Raw genomic sequence first — 6,427 nt, 5'->3', positions numbered from 1 at the left:
TAATACTGGCAGTATTAAACACTTTCAGTACAAGTTTGAAGATTAATTTTATTACTGTTAAATAATCAGTACAATATTTCAAGATTATTTTGCAGATAACATCGTCAGGAGAAAGAAGAATGAAGAGAGAGAAAGGTGGGAAAAAGAAAGTAGTTTCAATAAAAACAGAAACAAAAATAACACCAATAGTACCATAAATTAAGGTGAAGGGATAAAACATAGATAGTCTAACAGCATGAAATATTAAAATGCTATACACCACGTCACTACAAAAAAAAAAAAACGAATTTGAGGGTTTTTGTAGAAGTTAAGACTCTAAATACCTTAGAATTGTAACATGGAAAGGGCACCCAAATTTGTAAAGCTTTTAAGAAGGCGTAAAGCAATGTAGGTACTAGACCTACTTTAGATGATTATAAGTAAAACTTTTTGTAAGAACCATTGTAAAAACTCCAGCAAGGACCAGATGCAATGACCCACTAGTTGCAACGAGAGATTTATCAAGAAAGAAATGGACGTAATTAGCAAGACACGATTCCTACGAGGCAGAAGCGTCGAGAGAAGGGAAAGGACAGTGAGTCCAACACAGGGAACTTGTAAATCTACTGCTGAAGGGACCGGTGCAGGGACTGGCAAGCAAACACGGACTTTCACCACTCATAAACACCGTAACGCCCCCACTCAGTGGAGCGAGCAAAAAAGCGGCCCGACGAGAAGACCGCTTCGGCAAGCCACCACTGGCAAAAAAATATGTGTAAAAGTCACACTACCACTATTAAACAGCACGCTGATGCATGAAACTGAATAAAACGTCCACAAAGTAGAAATGACATGTCCAAACCATTTATCAAACTGTTACTAGGAGGAGAACTTCAAAGCGACTAGTTATCAATAAATGTTTCCATAACCTGCCCAGAGAAGAACCAAGAATCAACTAAGAAGCAGAGAAAAAGCAGGAAGAACAGAAGTTGAAGATTCGCAAGGTTGAGACCAAGAAAGAAGATGGGTGAAGAAAGACGAGATACCTTCCCAAATCCCTATCCTATTGTAAACTAGTCGTCTGCAAAGTATTACAACGAAAAACGACCGCTTTCAGCGACACATAACGATGACTTTCATGCATACAAAGGCAGTAAACCACGAGATTCTGCGCTCACAGCTCTATTCCATTATGGGACCTCAACAACAGCAACACACACTTACAAAGCCAACAAGGAACGACGAACGAAGCTCTACATCAAATACTTGCCCACATACACCTCGCTCAAGCCCATCATCTTCGTGCCAAAACATTCGCCAACCTCATGCTTAAACATTCATAAGATTGTGTGAATGTGTGAAATTAAATTATGTGATGTAGGAATTGTGCAAAAGAAATGTGTGAAAAACTAAATAAGTTAAGCACACCAGACAGCTAATAAACTACAAAATAACAGTCATTGACTATGGACTTAAGTAAAAAATAGACTATCGATAAATATAAGTCATTAGTTCTGAAATGGACAGTATATAAAGAACAAAAGTAAGCCATAATAAACACTAAAACTATATGCCACATATTTTCTCCTCATAAAAATAAAAGAATAGCTATATTTTACTTATTTTCTTCTTATAAAAACAAAGAATAATAGATTATCTTGTTGAATGTTTTCCTTTTTTTTAACATTTGTACCATTTGTTAGGATAATATCTCAATACTTGTGTATGTATATTTCTTTGTCAAAGCAATTCTTGGAAATAGCTCTTATTTGTTAGTGTAACAATGTTGAAATGAGTGTCTAGAAACAAAAACCATTTTACTTGTACATGATATTTAGAAAAATAAAAAAAATATATTTCTAAGAAAATCGATGTGAAAGACTCCTCACTTTCGATTACAAACTTCTTAAAAAACAAACTTCACACTTAAATAAAGAAAGAAAATAATTAAAAATTAATAATAGCATAAAAATATTCTTCTCTTGTCATTTCTAATTATAATGTGGAAGAATATAAAAATATAAATTAGTAATACAAACTAGCATAGAACAGAATAACGTGGCTGAACAGTAGGCAACAAAATTTAGACAACGGAATAATTTTTGACTGACTTAGACAACGATTCAATCGTTGCCTAACTTCAGTGCAAAAATTAAGTTCGGAGGGTGGTGATATGTAAGGTGTCAGGCAAATCCAACACCTTCAATGAAAACCCTGACATGATAAGCAAATCCAGTAGTATGTCACATAGCTCCGAATAAATCGTGACATTAAATTAACCAAAGTAATACGAGTAACGAGTGAGCAAATGGAATACCACAGACTAACACAAGAATGCCTAAATGCATGTCATACCTTCCCACCGTGAGACAGACGCAGTTCCGAGGGGAGAAACGAGAACAGAAGCCGGGAGCAGAACCGTGTTAAGCTGGAAGGCCCTAGGATAAGGGACGGACACCCACGTCGCCAGCTAACCATTAGGACCACACACCACCTGCAAGTTTTAGCGTGAGACTTTTTCGCGTCTCTGTTACGTTAGGACCACCCCGCAGCCCATGTTAGAACCTAGAACCCTCCAGAAGAACAGTATAGATCTTACGATAACACAAAAAGGGCCACACCACCCGCAAGTTTTAGCGTGAGACTTTTTCGCGTCTCTGTTACATCAGGACCACCCCCCAGTCCATGTTAAAAGATAGAGCCCTCCAGAAGAACAGTATAGATCTTACGATAACGCTAAAGGGGTCACACCAGCTGCAAGTTTTAGTATGAGCCTTTTTCGCGTCTCTGTTACGTTGCAAACTTTAAAAACATTGCCTCACCACGAGAAGTATAACGTTTCTCAATGGATAGACAGAATTTTTGTAGGCGGAGCTTAAGGTTAACATTGAGACCCTGATTGGTCAGATGAAAGCACAGCCAAATAGTTTTTTTTAAACCAACTTCGGTAAATTGTAGTAAGGAGAAGTTAGGAGAGAGTTGCTTCTGAGACGGCGAGGTGAGCGGAGCTGTGCTGCCCACAGCCCCCTGACGAAATCCGACAAGGTAATGGACGCACGTGATGCCACATTTTTGAGCGCGTAAAGCTTCACTCAGAACTGCAGATGTCTCATACTAGTGTCGATCGTCAATTAAAGCTCATGGTGCTCACATTTGCCACTTGAAGTAAAAATCTGAAACGCGATGATTTTTCTGTTATATAGTTATTGAGAAGCCACTTCAGCCACTGTAATTTACGACAAGTTAGATAAGTAATTAAAGATAATTGAGGGTCACTGTAGACCATTTTGATAGTTTTCTCTTCTGTGAAACTTAATTTAAACCTTGATTATAGATGTGATATGGCATAGGTCATCCTTCGATCCATTGTAGTACTTGGACACCCATTCAGAGAATATTCGTTCATATTTTTGTTGAACTCAGTTGGTTTTCACAATCCTGCATTAAAACATTTCATTTTATCGATAGTGCAGTTTATAAACAATGTTTTGTGAGTAGAATAAAATTTCCAGTGGTAAACGTAACTGCTTTTTCGACGTTATTTTACCAACTAACTAAAAATAGGAAAGTCTTGAACCCCTTCCACAAAATTTAGTTAGTATTAAGATTCTTTTACAGGGAGTGCAGTGGAGCTGACGCTGAAATCATTAAGTATTTGGTTATATCATCGCTAGTCTCACTGAACTCGTCTTAATCCTACATGTCATGTGTGGTCTGGCGTCTCCTTACCAGCAACAGGTCCCAGGTTCAAACTGGTCAATCCCCTAAAAAACACGCTCAGAGCGTCGTTGCGCGAAAGTGGTCGGGAGACACGATATAGAACAAACAGACACCACGCAGAATGTTAGAAGGTGCAAGGTTCTCAGCCCCAAAGCTCATGCACTCAAAAATTTGTTTCTTTCTTCCTCTGAACAAAATGTAACTTGATATTTAGAGGGTGCTTTCTGCTTGTAATTTTAAATCTGTTTCTTTTTTTAAAAAAAACAGCTTTCAGGAATAAAATTCCCATTTGTTAAAAACTATTTTATTTTGATTTCATCCGTTACTCCCTGGCAACTACTTCCACGCTCACACAGTGTGATTAAATGTGTTAATGTTCTTGATGAATCGCTAGTAAATACAATAAAAATTTAAGAATAATCTTTGAAATTAAATGCACGGTTCGAGCATCTTCTTCAAAGTGTATATAAACAGCTGAATCCTGCTGCAGTATAACTTCGTCTGTTTCAAAGTACAGTATTTCTTAGTGTACCTTCAGAAATTTCACGCTAAGAATCGGATAACTCGCTGCGTTTGGCACCACCAGATTCTAACGTGTATTCCTGACACACGGATTGTAACTGGCCGGGCCGGCCTGGGTGGCCGTGCGGTTCTAGGCGCTACAGTCTGGAACCGAGCGATCGCTCCGGTCGCAGTTTCGAATCCTGTCTCGGGCGTGGATGTGTGTGATGTCCTTAGGTTAGTTAGGTTTAATTAGTTCTAAGTTCTAGGCGACGGATGACCTCAGAACTTAAGTCGCATAGTGCTCAGAGCCATTTGAGCCTGGAGGTTTACGTCTGTGTATTTGCCTTTAATGCCCCTTTGACTCTTGTCTTCTTAGGTGACAGTGTCGTCCAATAACGATTTTCTGCACATCTTTGGTAACTTTCTTTGATATGACAGTGATGTGGCTTCCGCTGCCAAATATTTCCATCATATGAGGGTTTACCACGATATGTATGGTGGGATGTAGATCATGCCATGCATCTACTTTTTTTCAGTGACCACTGTGCTGTATCTTCATAGCTCAGCATCTCGATTCCACCCATTTCGATCACTGTCAGAGATGTATCGTAAGACTTTGCTGCAATTACATTCCGTCAGTTAGGAGAAGGGCTACCACTTGAGTGCACCCTCGTTGGATTTGTACGCTGAATCTTTACGATTACTGTTGCTTGATGGCTTCTGCCAGGCTCTCATAAGTTGCAACCAAATCGGCGACTGTTGTTCTCTCCTCTCTAGTTACCATCGGATGTGGCCATGTCCTCATGATGGATCGTTCCTGTCATTCCTTCTGTCATCATTTCTGCGCGATGTTTCCGACAGTTTCCTTCATGACTTCTCCTCTTCTTTCTCGCACTATGTACCTCGTACGCGAGCTGTAACTCATGAAGATAACTATAGGAGTGTTCCATATTGTCTCGGGCTATGCCAGCAAGTACATGTTGGTAGTAACAGAGCACATTCAAATAGCACAATATGATTATATTTCATTTGCACTACATAGCTTTTCCAGGAACTGATTCGTCTTAATCCAAGACACAAAAAGTTTCAGCGGGCTTGTGAGTCGAATCCAAATCCTTACATATCATAATTTTTGTTTAATCCGCTCCTGCATCTAACTCGACCATTAGCTGCTGAGGAAAGCTCCTCCGATCCCCTAATATGACATGCAAATATCCGCAATACTCCACATTTTCTTCCCAACCAACCCTGCCATGTTTCCGCAAATAAGCTCTAATTTATATTCCAATGGCAAGGATAACGGTATTGATCAACGGAACTGAGCCATCAAAGCCTTTGGACGTAGTGTATTCTCTCTAGCCTGATAATTTAGGACATCTTTCCAAAATAAAGTGTTTGTATTCGAATGAAATGTCCTCACTCGGGCTCTTTCTCATTTGTGTTTCGGGTATTCTTTATGTCCTCGGTGTGCAACCTCGAGACTTGGGTCGCTACAAGTTTGTCTTGCCTTATATTCATAACTGACGTGCGTGTCTCATCATCTGAATGGTACACAGTTGTACGACTCGTGGTTCACTTAATTATGTGTCTCTACTTCTTATGTATTACTTTTCCTCTTGTTTCCGAATCCGTCTATATTTCTTCCTGAGTTACCTCCACTACGTTCTGATCCATTTCTTGCAGTATGGATATAACTTTCGTAACTTGACTCGCAGAATTGTGGGCTAACTTTGCATGTTTCCTGGTTATAAGTGACACTTTCTTGGTTCCGCTCACCTCAGTCTGGAATACTCGTGCATCTTTCTCAGCTTTGGTCGCTATGTGTTTCACTTGAGCTGACATCTTCGTCTCTCCTCGTTGACGGCGATTGTTCATTATAGGGTATCGTCAGGAGTGTCCAAGACTATATACATAAATTATTTGGTAGAAAGGGTGGGCAGAAAATTTTTGTAGCAATTGCAGTCCAATTCAAAGCACGTAGCTTGCCACACCGAGGAGCTTAGTGCACATTAAGTAAGTGTTAATTGGAAAATTACTTAAATTACTGTCGTAATAAAGGAGTTACTCCAGTGAATCACTTACATTTTAATTGCGAGTTTAAATATCTTTTAATAATTACCAGACGTGGATATTAACTATACAAGACAACAGCTTTCTTTATCTGTTGTTATTTCGTAACGTATTGTGTTGTCAGAAAAGCGTGTAAGCCTCCTGTTGCCACTCA

The sequence above is a fragment of the Schistocerca piceifrons genome, chromosome 7 (genome assembly GCF_021461385.2).
Source record: "Schistocerca piceifrons isolate TAMUIC-IGC-003096 chromosome 7, iqSchPice1.1, whole genome shotgun sequence".
NCBI classification, from domain to species: Eukaryota; Metazoa; Arthropoda; class Insecta; order Orthoptera; family Acrididae; genus Schistocerca; species Schistocerca piceifrons.
The sequence above is the reverse complement of the archived record's forward strand: the minus strand, read 5'-3'. Positions refer to the sequence as shown.